Source organism: Zalophus californianus, chromosome 1, assembly GCF_009762305.2.
Source record: "Zalophus californianus isolate mZalCal1 chromosome 1, mZalCal1.pri.v2, whole genome shotgun sequence".
In the NCBI taxonomy this organism is placed as follows: Eukaryota; Metazoa; Chordata; class Mammalia; order Carnivora; family Otariidae; genus Zalophus; species Zalophus californianus.
Genome location: NC_045595.1, coordinates 97,162,776 through 97,181,071, shown reverse-complemented (window position 1 = coordinate 97,181,071; position 18,296 = coordinate 97,162,776). Strand labels below are relative to the sequence as shown.

At 41.0% G+C, this 18,296-nt stretch overlaps 1 protein-coding gene and 1 long non-coding RNA gene across 17 annotated transcripts in view; one reads left to right on the top strand and one right to left on the bottom strand.

Annotated features, from left to right (window-relative positions):
- Positions 1-18,296, bottom strand: part of ZBTB38 (zinc finger and BTB domain containing 38) — a 111,089-nt gene that overhangs the window by 84,546 nt on the left and 8,247 nt on the right. For 5 of the 16 annotated variants that reach the window (XR_003518253.2, XR_003518256.1, XR_003518255.1 and 2 more), the window contains 2 exons: positions 16,662-16,781; positions 5,644-5,709 (listed from right to left, as the gene is read on the bottom strand). The exons of 1 other annotated variant lie outside the window; for it this stretch is intronic. The gene's annotated coding sequence lies outside the window, so the exon portion shown is untranslated. Of the gene's footprint in view, positions 1-4,695; positions 5,059-5,643; positions 5,710-7,732; positions 7,813-12,973; positions 13,054-16,661; positions 16,782-18,296 lie in introns of those variants that run through there. 10 more of the 16 variants (XR_003518252.2, XM_027585344.2, XM_027585337.2 and 7 more) reach the window with 7 other exon arrangements.
- LOC113917518 overlaps positions 5,727-18,296 on the top strand; it is a 55,692-nt gene continuing 43,122 nt past the window's right edge. Inside the window, exon 1 of the long non-coding RNA XR_003518262.2 lies at positions 5,727-5,956. This is a non-coding gene — a long non-coding RNA (uncharacterized LOC113917518). The remainder of the gene's footprint in view (positions 5,957-18,296) is intronic.

The following is an 18,296-nucleotide window of genomic DNA, read 5'->3' as shown; positions in this document are numbered from 1 at the left end:
CATATTCCATTTCGCCTGGGTTGGAGTGCTATCTGCTATCTACTCAACAAGCGATGGTCAAAGAAGTGAACTGAATTATTGACGCCCACTCCTCCACTGGTGGGCAAGACTGCTACAAAGGGCGAGAACATGCTTCATGCAGGGGAATGGTTCATAAGTTAGTCAAAACCAAAGTGTGAGGAGTCAGCCAGGCCACCTCTAACTTGTGATAAGCAAAACCCACGAAATTATGAATTTTATTTATTTATTTATTTATTTATTTATTTATTTATTTATTTATTTATTTATTTATGACAGAGCACAAGACGGGGGAGAGGGAGGAGCAGACTCCCCACTGAGCAGGGAGCCCAATGTGGGGCTCAATCCCAGGACCCTGAGATCATGACCTGAGCCGAAGGCAGATGCTTAACCGACTGAGCCACCCAGGTGCCCCTAAATTACGAATTGGTTTTAGAAGATGCTTCTGACACATTCTGAAGCCTTCACAGGGTCTTATCGTTTCTTCCTTTTTTTAAAAAAAAAAAATTTATTTATTTATTTGAGAGAGAGAGAGAGAGTGAGTGAGTGAACGGGGAAAGGCGCAAAGGTAGAGGGACAGAGAGTCTTAAGCAGACTACGCACTGAGGGGCCCGACACAGGGGCCAGTCTCAGGACCTTGAGATCACGACCTGAGTGGAATCTAAGTTGGACACTTAACCGACTACACCACCCAGGCGCCCCAAGGGTCTTATAGTCTCTAACTTATATAGCAAACCTATCCCTTTGTTCTCAGAGCTTTATCAGCAGACTAACCTAAAAGGCATAAAAGAGATCTGGTTCTTAAAAAGAATTTCTTTGGTATTATTTGCTCAAATAGAGAAATACCACTCCAAGTAGTAAGGTCTTTAGAAAGCCACTGTCAGGCAAAGAGATCTGTAAAACTGAAGAGTTTTAGGTGTTAGAGGACACAGACAATTCATTGGCAAGATGGGACAGACCCTTCCACCATTTGCTTTTGAAAAAAAATAAAGGAAATGGTCATCTCAGTGTGTTGTCATGAATTTACTTTATGGAGTTCTTACGAAAAAGAACTCTCTGAGAATCCTTTCTCCTGTGGATTTCTGGGGTTAGCGCTAAATCTATGCCAGCATTTCATCAGCACCACTGCACCTTCTTAGGTGATTTCAGGGTGGGACTGGGTCATTGGCACTGCGTCCTGGGAATTTGACCAAAACCAGCCATGGGCCTGGCCCACCCTTCTCACTGCAGGGGAAGCTGACCTAGGAAAGGCTTAACCTGCCAAGTCATCAGACCTGGCTCTGTTATAGCGGCAGTTACACAAAGAGAGGTGTTTGCAGTCTGAGCACGCGCACTCCTCTGCCTTGTGATGATCCCCTCAGACCTCCACCTGGCTGGGTCCATCTTACCATGCAGGTCTCCGCTTTTAAATGCCACCTCCTCAGGAAGGCCAACCATTCTACAGTGGCCTTCCTCCTCCCAACATATCGTTCTCGCCTTTTAAATTTTTATTTTAATTTTCTTCTTTGCACTTGTCTCCCTTAATTTATTTTTGAGTTCCCCCAACCCCACCACTCCACTCCACTAGAGGCAGGTCTCTAAGAAGCAGGCCCTGATCTCTCTTGCTCATTACTCTATTTTCCAGCCTTTGGAATATGTCTGGCATATAGTAGGTGCTCAATAAATGTGTCAAATATTTAATTACCAACAAAGCTGTTAAGAACAGCATTTCCCCTGGAAGGGAGCTGTTAGAATGAACCACATGGTTCCAGGAACTCAAAGGCTTAGCAGGGTTTGGTATTAAAGATAAAGGAGCTAGATCTTTTATTTTATTTTATTTTATTATGTTATGTTAATCACCATACATTACATCATTAGTTTTTGATGTAGTGTTCCATGATTCATTGTTTGCGTATAACACCCAGTGAGGAGCTAGATCTTTTTATTGATCCTTCTTCCCCTACCAGCCAGCTCTAAAACAGGGTCTGGCTGCCAGTCTCTCTATGGGGGATCCACGGAAATGAATGAAGTAGATCAATGTAACTCTAGTGGCAAGAGATGCTATATTGGTATTCTTACTGAGTTAAGGCTCAGAAAAACATTTCCTATTCTCCAAAGAAAAAGAGTTGAGAATTGTAGACTATAAATCATTCAGGTAGAAAACCACAGATTTGCTCATTTTGTTTTGGTGAGAACAAAGCAGTTGTTTGCACATTCTTTCTGTCGCACCTGCTCTGGCCTGCCCAGTATAAGCACCTTAGCCAAAAAGTGTAAATGGGTTAAGCACAGCCTTTTAAACAATGAGAAGGGGTAGGTGCCATCTTTGCGATCATCAGGAAGTGTTTTTGGCTAGACTAGGAAATCCAATAATAATTGTAAATGGGTACGTTTAGAAAAGCCTTGTGCCTTGTAAATATTTCTGTGAAATATGAAGGCAAAGCCTTAAGGCGAAACACAACAAAGTAATAAATAATAATTATTCTTCCATTCACTGGTCTATTTATTAGAATGACAATGGTACAATATACTTCCCAACGGTCTAATTTGGCTTTCAACCTCCTTGAATTGTGTTTAAAATTCTTTTAGGCAAGACCAAGAGCACCATAAATGAATAATGCCACAAAAAAAAGAAAAATCACTAGGTATGAAAATCTACGAGATGACGCAACCATGCTTGAGTTAACAATAAAAGGATCAACATTTTATAAAGAAGAAATACACTGTTGAATCCATCGGGCATTCATTTTTGTGGTAAAACAATCGCATTGCATCCATCTAATCTTGTGATTAAGATTCAAATGGGTTCAAAATGATTGATTTGTACTGGCCTATCAAAATAGAAGACATTGTAGTTGTAATCTTTCTGAATAGCAATAGTGTCTTAATCACAAATGCCTGGCTCATTATTTGCTCAAGAGTGAATGACAATTAGCTTGATCCTCCTGCAACTGTTAATGCTACTGGTACTGAAATAAACAGGCAAGACTGAATCAGGTTTCCGACATTCCCCTTCAGTTTACAATCTTCTGATTGATGTTACATTCTAAATGTACTTAGTCATTTTTAGTCACAAACAAGAAGAAAAATGGCCCCCCGAATAGCCTCCCCCCAAAAAAGAAAAGGTGTTGCAGGAGGGATATTTCATGGCAAGCCCAAAGAACGAAATCACTATGGAATGAATCATGTTCTAATATCATTGAGCCAGAGAAAGACTCCAAGCAAAATATTCAAGTTGGCCTCAAAACAACACAACAACAACAGCAGCAAAAAACCTTTAGCCCAGAAGAGGTTTGACTTTACACACGGTGCTTTGTAATATTAGACCAACTGCTAGAATAAAGCAGCTATTTACACAGATGGTTCTGAGTCTCGATGTTCTTCACATCGGAGTAAACCTCATAGAGGTTTCAAGTTTGCCAGTATCTTCCTCCGAACACATCTACAAAGACATTCCCACAAAGGCTCCATGTGCACTTCTCATTGGGGGGGTGGGCTTGGGTTTGGGTCCTTCTCTACCGAGAGCTCTGAGGTTACCAATGGAGGGATCAGGGAAAACAAGAGCACAAGCGTTTTCTGATTCTCAGAATTTCTGAGATGCCTTTTGTTTCAGGGGCGCTGTTGAATCAGTGATAATGAAACTACACCTCTGTACACAAACCTTGACCAGCATTCTGGGGCATGTTACAAAGAAAACCTTAATTTTGAAAGTACTGAGCACAAAGGAGGAAGAAAAAAGCTCTCCCTGTGCAAGCTTTCTCTATAAGTGTAGAAATATGGCTTAATTTTTAAGGTTTGAAGACCGCATTTAAAAACGTCTAAAACCAGTCCAGACTCTATATGAGAGGAAAAAGAACTGTGCAATTTTCATTAACCATTTGTTTCTTTTTTTAAGACAATCTTTTGCATATCTGTTATTGCATTTTTAAACAAGATTTGGTTACCAAGGAAACAGGTTCTGGCCCAATGTTAATTTGAAACTAAAATATATTTCGGAAGTTAAGCTCAAAAGAAAGAGCCCATGAAATTATTCTGAAAAGTGCCAGAATTTGGTACTTACAGAACCACAGCTGTATGATCTGCAATGAACCATTCTAGGGACTCTTTTTCATTTAGTGAAGCTCTTTTTCTTCTAACAGGGCCATCTACATTTAATACTCCCCCCTTCAAAAATTGTAACTCCTCATCTCTCCGGATAATAGATACACAAATAGCATGTTTATTCTTGTATATTATCTAAAATTGATTTTGGAAGCATGTAAGTTTTTATTTCCATCTTTCATATAACACGTTTAAAGACCGCTTCTTAAAATTTAAATATTTTAAATGTTTCTTATTAAGCTTGTTTGCGCTCTTTGAAATTATCTCAAGAAACCCATTTATTTTTAGTTTCAAGCTAAAATGGAGCTGAATCAACAGACTTTTCAAAAAATTCTTTTGTTGTCTAATGGCGCCACACCTATCATATATATGATTTTTTAAAAAGGAATCATCTATTATAGCAGAATCATTTTGTGAGTTTATATAAGCTATATATTTATATAGTATCTGAATAGGAAAGCCTATCCAATTTAATGCCCTCCCTCCAAAAAATTACAGCTGTCTTATTTAATGTTTGTTCCAAAAGTCATATTTTAATCCATCTAAAATTCTTGCTGCATGGCTCAAAAATATCTATAAAACATGCAAATTTCAACCTACCTGTATGTATCACTTAATGCAGTGCTAGCATGACAAGACACTCAGCCATTTTTATGTAAAGCGATGGAGACCAACTGATTTCTCCGTCTTCTTGCTCACAAGTTTTAGATGCAATTGTCACACACACACAAAATCATACGCAGAACAGCTTGAATGTACTGTGATCACGAGAACTGAATTTATCAACAGGAAAACAGGATTGAAAAAAAGAAGTTTCTCATCCAAGGTTTCTCTGAAGCTGCAACCAAGGAGGTGGTGTGTTGAATTTTTTTTCCCTTCCTCCTCTGAGAGTTCAAAGCCCGGAGCTGACCACTGCAAAGGCCACTGTCACATTTGCTGAAAATCAAACCACTGATACCAGCACTGAAAATACAAATTTGAGAACCAAGTTGTTTGCACAGCATGGAGTGCATAAGAGTTAAAAATAGATTCCACCTTGCCTCCTACCTGCATAATAAATATGTAAGTTTCAAGTGTTTAATTTGATATTCACATTAATTAACAATACAACATACATTATTTAAAAGACAGCAAATGCAAGAAGAAAGGAGAGACACCATCTGGTAGCAGAGTTTTGTTGTTGTTGTTGTTTTTAGGTTTTTTTTTTTTTTGGCTTTGTTAAAAAAAAAAAAAAGGTAAAATCCTATTTTGAACGTGATGAAAAGCAAACATCCAGAGGCAAATGAATCGGAACTGAAAGGTGATGTTGAAATATCTAAGGCTGTAATGAGGCAAAAACAAGTCTTCGCTACCAGATGATATGGCATACCGAGCATTTACATACTCACATCTGAAATACTAGGCAACGTGTAATGAATTCTATACACAGCATGCACACACAGCAAAAGCACGGCTAATCCTGCCTGCCATCTTAGGCTCGCAGAAGCAAGATACGCACTGCATGCAGCACACGAGCACTGGGGAAGGAGGAGGCAAGGGACAGCTCACCTTAAATGCAGTATCTGATTAATGTTGTAAGTGACATTGCATATCAGCCTCAGAGTCTTGGTTCAACTGGGTAGGAGGGAACAAAGAAAAATGTCATCAACTGGTGATGCAAGATGAGCCCAATCACTAAACACTGTTTAGCAAACTCCAAATTCTGCAACCAGACAGTAGAAGGCATTTCATACACTTAAGCAGAGCTGCTGCACAATGAATGTGTCCTTTTGCTTCTGAGAATCAAACAATCCTTTTGCTAATGAAGAAAATAAGCTGGAATGAATACTGTCATATCTTCTTGAAGAAAGCTTTCAATACAGTATGTATCTGGTTTGGGATGCGTTTTGTAGACTATTAATTTCATAGAATTGCTAACAACAACAAAAAAACAAAAAACGAACTGTTATGCTATTGTAAAGTAAAAAATAATATTACATAGGGGATAGCTTTTCTAGATTATTTTTCAGCATCAGATCCTAAATGATGCCGGCAGGCTTGTAGAAGAATGCATGATCGGGCTGTCTCTATCCTGTGCTATCACCTCTAACCACAAGCCATGTAAATGTATCCTGCTAAATGTATCTGCAGTACAGAATGGCAGATGCCTTCTCAGTTGCAATTGTATTAAAATGTGAATGAATTTGCTTAAACTTAGAAGCAAATAAAATCAGTACAGAAAAATAAATTGATGCTGAATTCCTTTGGATGTATAGCTGACCATCTTGAACGATAAAAGCTATTCTTAGGATACTGACCTAAATAATGTTAAGACTTGCAGCAGCATACTTACCGCGCTTGCTCAGAACATAGAACAGGCAAAATGATTTTTCTCCTCCCTCCCTCTCCAAAAGCTATGTTGTAAAGTAACAAGGCATTAACAGGAATATCAAAAGGCTGTATGCATATACATATTACACACTGTAAGAGAAGAAATGGTGTTGTGCTGAAATGCAATGTTTCTTTGTTGTACTTGGAGGCTTATCTCAGCTATGCTTGCACGATGACATTGACATCATGGAGGTCAGGGCTGACACTGGGGTGCCATCCGTTTTATGAGTGAAATGTTTTCCGAAAATTAAATCTCATCTACTCAAACACCAAATTTCATGTCTTCTTCAATACCACCTCCCTACCCCCGCTGCTTAAGATTGATGAGATCTAGTTTGGCTCTGTGTAATAAATTGGAATTGCCTTCTGTAGAGAGTCCAATACATAATTGTAGGAATTAATTTTTTTAAACAAAAAACCTTCAAGAATTCTTATGCATCCCCTTTCAATCCTTCCTATCAATACACACACACACGCACACATACACACACACACACAATTGAAGCTCAAATTGCAATGAAATGTTTAACATGTGGAACAAAAAATGTGGAAAGAGCTGCTTATTCAGGATTTTGAAGAAATGCCTAATAAGCAAATACTGTTTTGCTATGAAACCAGTGTCACCATGTCCCCGAAGAGAGGAAAACAGCATAGCTTGCTAGAAAAATTTCCTCCAGAAACTGCCGGCAGGTAAAAAACAGAAAAGCATTTCATTTACCATGCTGTATAAAACAAGAAGTCTTTTATTTTTAAGGAAATAGAGCAGATTCTTTTCCACTTTCTTCAGCTACAAAAAAACCATACCCACCCCCACCCTTAGATCCTGGATGTAAGCCAACATTTTTATAAAATGCTATGAGCCTGATTTTGAATATATATTTACATTTTTCTTATCTCTCCAAAGTCTTTAATTGCCTTGTATCCCTGAATATACGAATGTTAATTAATTTTAACACGTGCAAAAATGAATTAATATTTTCTGGGGTTGCTAATTTCCCAGCGCCTCCATCTTCTATAAAGACTGGCTAAAAATAGTCAGGTTAGCAAAAATATTCAATTTCCCCAGAATTTTTTTAAAGGAGAAAATGTATTCGAACATCTTAACTTAGGTACTAGGTTTCATAACCAGATCTTTTGTTTCTAGCTTTCATTCTCTCTCCTTCCCCAAAACCCAAGTGATTTTCAGCTCAACGTGTGGAAAGCACCAGCCCACCACTATCCCATATACTTAGTCTCTGGGTTGGGTTGTCCAGATGGTCAGTCATACCTGAACCACACCAAATCCTCTTCTCTTTGGAGCACATCTCTCCCCCACAACTACTTCAGAAATAAACGTGGCTCTAACGGAAACAGTAGCTCCTGGTCTAACACCAATGGTGGAACCATCTTCCCCACCCCCACAACATTGCTCTATGAGCTCTGGTTAGCACTCACAGCGACAGAAAATTAGAATGGAGTGTCCTTAGGCTAATTCCTCCTTTTTATCAGGGGGTCAAAAATTACACAGACTATCAGGTTGAGTTACAAGGTACCAATTTAATACACGGTCATCTATAGAGAAGGGTCCTTAGGGTGGGGTCAGAGGAGGTTGAAGTGAACACCTAGGCATTTGAGGCTATTAGTGTCTGTTCAGATATTCCCCACTAACAACATCTGACAATCATGTGAAGATCCTCACAAATTATTATCATGTAGGCTAAATATACACGATGTGGAATCAACACTGACCACATAGAACTGAGTCGCTGCCTCCTCTGCCTGGGATAATAAATGACAGAGACAAGGACAGTAATCCATATCAGACACTCATGAGATGAGTGAATAGTGTTATGTCCTCACAGGGACAGGGTGGTGAATGTGGTCAGGTCTCCTATTGATATTCTTAAACCTGATGCCAAGGTAAGCGGTTTCCAAACCTCCCAGTGGGTTCTCTGTCCACCCTCTGTCAAAATGAGCCTAAAAGCCATGTATTGGTTTATTTTGTGATGTTCTAAAAATGCTCAATGAGCAAATCTGGCCCGTTTACCAAACCTGCTTGTGTTAAATTTGAACGGCAGTTGAAAGCATTCAGATAGATGAGCTTGTTTAGGCAGACATTCTCGACTAGTAAATCCTGTTTTGCACTTAAAAAAAAAACAAAAACAAAAAACCATGCTCATGCCTGAATTACTTAGGCTTTGTCATGATTACAAGTGGCAAGGGTATGCATTCACTTATAATTTTTAAAAAATTACATGCTACTCATCAACCTCCTCAGGGCAGATACACAAACATTAATTTAAAAGACAAATCCCTTTTTCATGATAAAAATTGTAACCTGTTTCTGCCACTTTGAGGAGTCAAGTATAAGGAACCCTAAATAATCTGACAGGAGCAGGCTAGAGAAGGACAGAGGCAGCAATGAGGGGGTGTGTCTTTCACTTTGATTAACACTCTTCCTTGCTCACAGTCTTGTTGCTCTGCAGTCTGAGCTCATTTTATTTTCAGTCCTGTGGGTTAAAGTTAAATTGCACGGCTTATGCAAGGTACATAATTCAAGTATGAACAAAGCTTGACTGTGTATGTTTAAAAAAAAGAGTAAAGTCAGGGCACTGAGTCCCAGAGGAATCCTTGGTTTATAAACATTTGGACTGGTTTGCACATTTCTTTACTCCATTCACTGCATTAAAAATTACAGCTGGTTTCCATTTACACCTAATATGGACATTCAACAGTTGTGGGTAAATTTGTTATCAGGTTAGGCCATTTTAATCTAAATTTTTACAAATGAAATGTTTGGCAAATATAACATTTTTGTTTAAATTCTTAGAATTGAGATGTTTGGAAAATTTTACATGGTTATTACATCTGTCTATAATGAATGTATTTAGCCCTGGAAACAACGTGGTGACTTAATTTATCAATGACTAAAAATGGCTTTGGATGATATTTTAACTTAAATTTTTGGAAAGTCCAATGCTATTTTGAACATCTACATCTTGCCTAGAGAGCTAGGCAGGAACTTCTGCTTTCTACCTTGATCAGAGCTAAGGCTATAATAGTTACCATTTATTGAGACCCTACTCAATATTTTGGCTATGTTATATTATTTAATTCTAACCCAATAATCCTTCAAGGCAAGCATTAGTTATCATCAACTTTGGGTGAGGAACTAATTGGTATTTCTCATCACATAGTATACAGCAGAGTTAGGATTCAAACCTAAGTCTGACCAATGCCAAAGTCTAGATCTTTCCACCGATCCTCAGAGGATAAAACCTCCTCCATCCACATTCTGCCCTGATATAGGAATCTTCTTCTTGGGCAGAAGCCCTGGTAGAGGGGATCCCCACTCCCCGAGTTAGCTAGGACTAACTCGGTTCACATGAACCAGCCTTAACCTCCCAGGCCCTGGGCATTGTGGGTACCTAGGATGCCACCAACTGGAGATAGGCTGGACCAGCAGGTGGAAAAGATAAAAGAGGAGGAATCCATTAGACCACGTTGAAAAGTTAAGAGTAGAAAGCAGATTAATAACTTGGATCAGAGATTTGTTGTAATTTGGAAATGTTTTATGAGGCAAAAGAAGTGGAAAAGCTTACATTTCCATCTGAGCAAAATGGAAAAGCTTACATTCCACCAGGTATCTTTCCTGTTACAGGTGAGGAAGCTGAGGCTGAGAGGGATCTGGTCATTTGCCCAAGATCACACATTTAATAAGTGAGTTTGCCCATTTGCTGTATTAAAATGTATATCTTGTTCCCTTTATACCTAACATACTCAGAATTTGTGAGTAAATTTTATCAGGTTGTTAGACTATTCTAATCTAAACTATCAATTAAAGAAAAATCAGTGTAACAATCAAGACTGACCTGGTTTCCATTTACATATAACATTTTTGTCCTGAACAGATGAACTAAGTTGGTATTATGAGTTCCTTCCCCAACATATATTAAAAACCGATTTTTAAAAGCCTAACTTCTGAGTAAGAGATTTTTCTTCACCCGTGGTTAATGTTTCAAATGTACCATTTTAGTGATTAACTCTCTCTGTTAGCATCTTAAATTTTGCCCCTAAGATCCCTTCCAGCTCTGAACAGTTGGTGATTCTAAAAAATCCAACCTAGCTTGCTTTTTAGGTCAGTTAGGCCAAGAGCTGGACTCCAAGTCTCCTGCCTCCTGGTTATGTGGCCAGCTGACTATCTTGCTCATTGGCAGTAATTTTATATGCCAACCAGATGGCTCTCAAACGGGGCTTTCTAATCAGCTCCACTCTGCCTGGGAATACGAGAGGAGGATTATGTTCCTTGGTGTTCAGGAGGCAGTAGAGTGAATGGTTGATGGATGGACAGGACTGAGGAATCTGAACTCCAGGAAGCCTCTAATTCTTAGACACAAGCTGTCTCACTCCTATCCATTAGCAACTGTGTAAGAATGGGAAAGGACCATATATTTTGATGGCAAGGATGAGCAGCAAACCTTGGGGACCACACTGAGGTTACCCTCCAGGAAAGAGCTGGAGGGAGAAGGGAAATGTGCACCATGTGGTTTTCAACAGAGAAAAGATGGTAAGTGACTTAGGGCTGCCAGGGAGACTCTGGTGGACCACGTCTGCTCCACTGTAACCCAACTCAGACTCTCCTGTGGGAATATCCTCAACAGGTCTCACCACCATTTCGATATCACTACTTCGACTTTAGCAACAGAATCGTTCCTGCTTTTATTTATCAGTGCATTTGTAATATGGCACTAATAAAGCCCTCGTGAGTACATGGAGATCAAGAGCATTCCTGCATCCCTAGTCACACATTCATTTGTGGCCACGACTGCTTGCCGCTTCCCGAGTGGAGGGCAAGTAGAACAACAAGGTTTTACTAGATCCTGCATTTGCAAAACACATATTCAGCAAGATGACGGAGTTTCTTCTTTCTAGAGAGATTGGCAAGCAGGGTGAAGGGGTGGGGTGGGGATGTAAATCAAAGTGGAGGAGAAAGAACTCTGACAGATTGGTAGAAGCTACCCTACGTGAGAGAACATAATCCTCTCCTGATAGTCTTTCATCCTGGGCAACAAATACTCCAAGACGCAACCTGGGAACAAAGTCATTGGCTTTCTCTTCTCTCAGATAAATGACACAGCTCAGAGAGGCCATAACAGTGCACATCATCTCACCAGAGCAGCTTAACAAACCTCAGTGAATCTTCACTTCCTTTGGACTGAAGATAAAAGCAGAATAAGTTTTTGTTGTATTGAATTATTTACCTTTATTCATGTCTCTGGCTTGCTTCCTGCAAGATCTGTGTATCTCCCCCGGCACCTAAAGCATCGTCTGGTGCCATGGAGAGGGCTCATGTGGGTCTGCTCTTCGCTGACCAACACCAAACTGGGAGTCCATTCTCTGTTCTCCCCACTACCAGTGGAATCTTTAGCTTTGTCTCATGAAGCCACTTCCTAAAATAGGAGAACTTGCTCCATGAACTAAGGAGTGGACCTGGGGACTGAAAATACCTATGGAAGTCTTTCAAGTACTTAATCATTTGTTTACCAAGGGCGGCCACAACTTCTCTGGCAAGTGGATCACAGGCTTTATTTAAATCTGTCCCTCCTACAACAGGGAAAGGGAAGACAGAAATACGAGTGGTCTGACAGCAACACCACTGCCTCCAGAACGGGCCTCAACATTTGCCTGGCCCTTGGTGTCAGCGTATGTTTCAAAGAACTATAGGATGGGGAGGCACTTTGCAGGATGCCATCTCAACCCTTTCTTGAAGGTGAAGAAAATCAGGTTCAAAGACAGTATTATATCTGAAGACCTCGAGCAACCAGGATAAAAGCCCTATTAATTTCTAGTATTCTGCTCTTTGTAATGCAATAGACTGGCTCAATTAATAAGAAAAATTCCAAGCTTTCATGTAAGTAGGTACTTAATAAGTGGTTATAGAATAAGTGAATTAATGAATAGATTCCAGTAATAGGGCTCATAACTTGCTTCTAAATTCCTCTCAGAAGAAAATGTTATAGTATCCTTGTTTAAATTTTTTAAGCTCAAGTAAGTATAATTTTAAGCAAAATAGTAAATATTGGCCAAAATATCACCCGAGACCAAGTGTCACTTGAGAAGTATCAGAGAAGGAGGCTTGATTGCTATTTAAGTCAATCAGATTAAGTTTAGCCAGCTGAAGTCGCCTTTATCCTATTTGGTTTGCAAAAAGAAATCTCATGAGTTAGCATGAACAGCTAAAAATAAGTTGCAGGTTTCATTTTCCGTTGTTCAGTATGGTTTTGAAACCAAAAGGTGCAAAGCTAGGAGATTCATCAACGCCTACTGAAGATCAACATTTTAAACTGTCACCTTTCTAGCACACTGACCTGATCTATAGTCCCCCCCCCCACCCCGGGCCGCCAGGCCCAAGAACGGTGCACCTATGTCCTTTCTCACTGCGGGCCCTTGAGATGAGTCCCTGCAATAACACATGGCAGGAAATTGGGGGCTGAGGCCAGTCCTGAGGGACAGTGGCTTATGTGTGAGTGTCTTGTCATATCCGGACAGGATGCCACGTAATCGGCCCCGTATGCTCAGCTTCCATCTTCGGTGATGCTGGGGACCCCTCTGTAAAGCAAGGGAGTAAATAATGCTAGGAATTTCATGAAGACGGGGCCTTCAAGGTAGTGAGGACAGCGAGGACCCCTTGACGTAGCACATGGCCTTGTGCAATTCCATACTGCAAACCCAGGCGGCTCACCATAAGTTTAATTTCAAAACTGTCCTTTCCAATGCCCAAACTGGCAAAAAGGTGTTCGACAGAGGCATAAATGCTTCAGAGGGAAGGCAGCAGTCTCCCGCTGTAGTATTCAGCTATGGTACAAGGCTCGGGAGAGCAGTGCGGCTGTAAGCAAGCCCTCAGCTGAATGAGATTGAAAGGGGGCAAGGAAGGGTTAATCTCCTTCCATTAGAGGAGGGGCCATTTGGCGAAGGTGAAGAGAATAATCTGTATGAAGAGCAGAGAAGACAAAGAGCCATTCCAGAAAAGGAATCACTGTGCAGGGGCGAGAAGGATGATGTGTCCTAGATTTTCACTGTGAGACCATTTCTTAGATCTCTGAGTCTTTACCTCGCTTTGAAGTTACAAGTCTCAGGGAGGGGAAAGGGGGCATATTCACACTCAGTGCTGGAATACTTGAGCTTTGATTCCATCTGAGATGGGCTGTCTCTGAAAAGCAGAGGTCGAGGTCGTAGAAGCCTATCATAAATTAGAAAGTGGCCAAATAAACAATAGGAGTTCCTCATAAAAGAGAGGCCAGCCGCTGAATCCCCCTTTCTTGAGGTAGGGAACACCCCCTCTTTTTTTTAAACTTAAAGTTTTTAGAAGTTGCTTTTAATGACATTTTTGGAAATAGTTTAGGAGTCACAAAAAGTTGCAAAAATAGGACAGTAACTATATAACTTCATCCAGCTTCCCCCAATAAGAGTATCTTACACTAGTGCAGCACCTTGTCTAAAGCAAGAAACTGACATTGGTGCAATATTATTAACTCAGGTGTGGCCCTTATTTGGGTTTCACCAGTTTTTACCTGCTGTGTGTGTGTGTGTGTGTGTGTGCGCGCACGCGCGCGCAGTTCTATGAAATCTTATCACATGTATAGACTGGAGTACCCATCATCACAACCAAGATAGAGAACTATTCCATCACCACAAAGAAATCCAGTGTTAACCCTCTTAGAGTCACACCTTCCTCCAGCACTAACCTCTGGCACTGATCTATTCTCAATCACTATAATTTTGTCTCTTTGAGAATATTATAAATGGAATCATACAGTATGTAACCCTTTGGTGGCTTTCTTTCACCCAGCATAATACCTTTAGATCCATTCAAGGTATACGTAAACAGTGTGTGGCTTTCTATTGCTGAATAGAATTTCATGGTATGGATGTAACACGGTTTTGTTATCCATTCTCCCCTTGAGGGATGTCTCGCTGGTTTCCTGGTTTAAGCTATTAGAAATAAAACTGCTATGAATATTGATATACAGCCTTTTGTGTGAGCATAAGTTTTCATTTCTCTTGTGTAAACACCCAGGAGTGGGTGTTTATGTAAATGTATGTTTAACTTCATAAGAAACTGTCAAACTCTTTTCCAGAGTGGCTGCACCATTTATGTTCCCACCAGCAGTGCATAAGTAATCCAATTTTTCCATATCCTTGCCAACATATGGGAACATCAGTATTTGTCATTTTAGCCATTCTGATAGATGTGTAGGGATTCCTTTTGCTGGTCCAGTCAAGATGGGAGTCAAGTGGTGGGGGGCAGCTTCAGAGCTTGGGTGGGGTGGCTTCAGATATCTCTCACTGTTCCAGCTTTCCTAATACTTGTCTACACAGCAGTTTGAGCTGTCTGGCATTTCAATCGTAGAAAATGGGGCTCTTCATACTGGGTGAGTCTTTAGGTTAGTCCAGTTGCTCCTGACTGCAACAGTGGGACATCACTATCTGGGGACACTGGGCTTCTTTGAGGCAGTACCTCTTGGCCCAACAGGCAGACTTGGTACCAGTGTCACTCTCCCAGGAGGTGATATGAAAGCCACGATATGACTGCCATGGAGCAGAGACAGAATTTGCCTGGGCCAGGGTTGTCCAGCAGCTTTGGCCAGAGACTGTGAATGCTTTTTATTCCTAAAGTTAGCTCCTCATTAGCAAGGTGTGTGGGGAGTACACAGGGAGTCAGCATAGAGGGGGAAGAATGGGGTCACCAGTGGCACTTGTCAGATCACAGGCCCCACTGACCACTTTCTGCCCTTGGACTCCCTACTCTGTTTATCATCTAGGATTCACCAGCAGCATGTGGACACCTTGTCTTGGTGTCACAGAACTCCAACATTTACCTCCTGGGGATTAGATCTGGAAGCACTGCTGTCACCACCACATGGACCTTCTTGGCCTAGGGATCCAGGTCTTGTCAGTAATTAGAACTCTATCTAAGTATCAGGAGGTGCCTCAGCCAAGGAAATTGTAAAGGATCCCAGGGAGATGGGTTTTGCATAGAGCCAACATCATAGCGATGACTTGAACTCCCCCAGCCATGTCTGGGAAGCCACCCTCCATCTGTTGTACCCCTGATTGAAGGGATGTTGTGGACCTTCCCAGAATCCATACTCATCCTGACTCTGGCTCTATGAGTTTGGACCAGAAGGCCAAAAATCAGGAGAGCGGTGATCTTATGTGGGGACAGCCAAGAGATAATGAAGACTCTGCATAGAAGCAGTGAAGCTTGAGGATCATAGGCAAATTTCCTGGCACCTAAGCATGTATAATGGGTGCAACAGAGGTGCTCCTTCGGGTTCTGACTCTTGCCCTTCACCTGGTGCAGTCACAGGAGAAAGATGTGGGCTTGGGCAGGGAGGAACCTAAATGGTGATTTATAGAACCTGAACATGAACTAGGGATCATCAGGAGCTGAGAAGTTTGTGAAGGTTGAACTTGAAAGCAAATGATATGAGAGAGGCCCTCTAGAAGCTGGGGTGGTAGAATGAGGAAGGGCAGCCATATGCCATCCGGTGACCAATAGGTATAGCCTGATTGGCTTGAGCAGGGTAATGCAAACAAGATGGAAGGTTATACTTCCTCTTAGAAGGTGATAAAAGAAAATTATATTTGGTTGTTGTTTGTTTACTATGTTCTCTGTTGTAACAGAATTTTCCCAATTTCCCAATTTCAGGGGCCTCTTATCTGATCCATTGCCCCTCCTCTGGCCAGGTGCTCCTACTTGCTTGCTGTCAGAAGGCAGCCCAGTGCACAGCACCTCTCAGATTTAAAGAGGCAGGTGCAGCTAGGGGCAGGTACCTCCCCAGACTATGAAGTTATGTAGAATCCATCCTAGAGGCTGAATCATTCAGCTCCCCTCTAGCTCTGATTTTGTCTTTTTTTCAGCTCATGCCTAAATCTGATCACAATATGAGTCTCTGCTCTCTTGCCTTCTGACTCAGGACCTCACCTCCTACTCTGCTCTTGTGCATGGACCTGCCTGGCTGCCTCATGTCGTCCTCAGTCCAGCTTCAGTGTTACCACTCAGGGCTTAGGGCACACAGTGATCTGGCTTCATGAGGCAACCAAGGTGGACACATGGGCCCCTCCTGGGGTCTGGGCTGCCCACACATGTCCTGAGATATGGCCCTGCTTATGAGAAGGCAGATAAAAGTTTCCTGGCTGAGGCAGAGTCTCACCTGAGGAGTCTGTCTTCTCGTTGGTGCCTTGTCTCTGCTACCGAAAGGATGGGTGGATCTGGGTCCTCTGTCTACTGAAGTTCTAGTTTTACTTCTGCCACTAAATCTCTGGGTAACCACCTGGAAGTAAATGAACCATTCTGGGTCTCAGTTATCTCATATTTACAGTAAGTTTTCCTGATTCCTTAGCTGACAATCTTTCAACTATACCATACCATGATTAAGGAAAAATCTAAAGTTCAGAGGCCAAAAAAGAGCCTTTAAGTTAAATTCTGGTTTAGATATACTATCTCAGGTTTCCCTGTTTGCTGAAATGAATGTTTATTGAATTGAATGCAGCATATCAACAGTTCTCAGGCTTTAATGTGCATAAGGATTAGGAGGGTAGATTAAAAAGCATGTTCTTAGGCTCCCTCCTCAGAGCTTCTGATGCCACTGGGGCCTAGGAGCATGCGTTTTAACATGAGAAACTGAAGGGGATTTAGGTTTTGAAATAGACACACTGGTGTCTTTCTGGAGGCTAATTTACCAATGTGCATTAGGAACTTTAAAAACAGGTCATTTGAACTACTGATTCAATTCTAGGAATCTTCCATAAGATGTCCACAAAGATTTATCTATAAGAATGTTTACAGATTGATAACAGTAGAGCACTGCAATCAAAATGCCCATCAAAAAAAAAAAAAGAATGGATAAATTAAGACATATCAGTGCAATGGAAGCACAACACAATCTAATTTTCAGGGGTGCCTGGGTGGCTCAGTGGGTTAAGCGTCTGCCTTCGGCTCAGGTCATGATCCCAGGGTCCTGGGATCGAGACCCGCATCAGGCTCCCTGCTCAGCAGTAAGCCTGCTTCTCCCTCTCCCACTCCCCCTGCTTGTGTTCCCTCTCTCACTGTGTCTCTCTCTCTCAAACAGATAAATAAAATCTTTAAAAAAACAAAAACAAAATCAAATTTTCTTTTTTTTTTAAAGATTTTATTTATTTATTTGAGAGAGAGAGAATGAGAGATAGAGAGCACGAGAGGGAAGAGGGTCAGAGGGAGAAGCAGACACCCCGCTGAGTAGGGAGCCCGATGTGGGACTCAATCCTGGGACTCCAGGATCATGACCTGAGCCAAGCAGTCACTTAACCAACTGAGACACCCAGGCGCCCAACAAAATCAAATTTTCATAGGCCATTTAGTGACTTGGAAAAATGTTTACAACATCATTGTAAGTGGGATGAGAAAAAGCATATAAAATACCATGTCAAATAATTTGTGTGTGTGTATGTATATATATATTTCATATATATATATATGAAAAATTGGAAAGAAATGCATCAAAATGTTAATACAGAATTGTTGCTTGGTTGTTGGATTATTGAAGACTGTTGTTTTCTCCTTGATATTTTTCTGTATTTTCCAGATTTTGTACAGTAGCTAGTTATGACTCTTTACATTTGAAAAACAATGATAAATATTTTAAAAGAAACAAAAAGGAATTTGCCTCATGTAGAGTGAAAATGGAGGGAAGAGAGGTGTCTTAGGAGGCCAGACCAGCCGTGACCTGGCTGCTCTAGTATGATTCAGACTCACTCTGGTGTCTGGGACGAATTTCAAGCTATATTCTCTTTTGTGAAATACCTTGGTA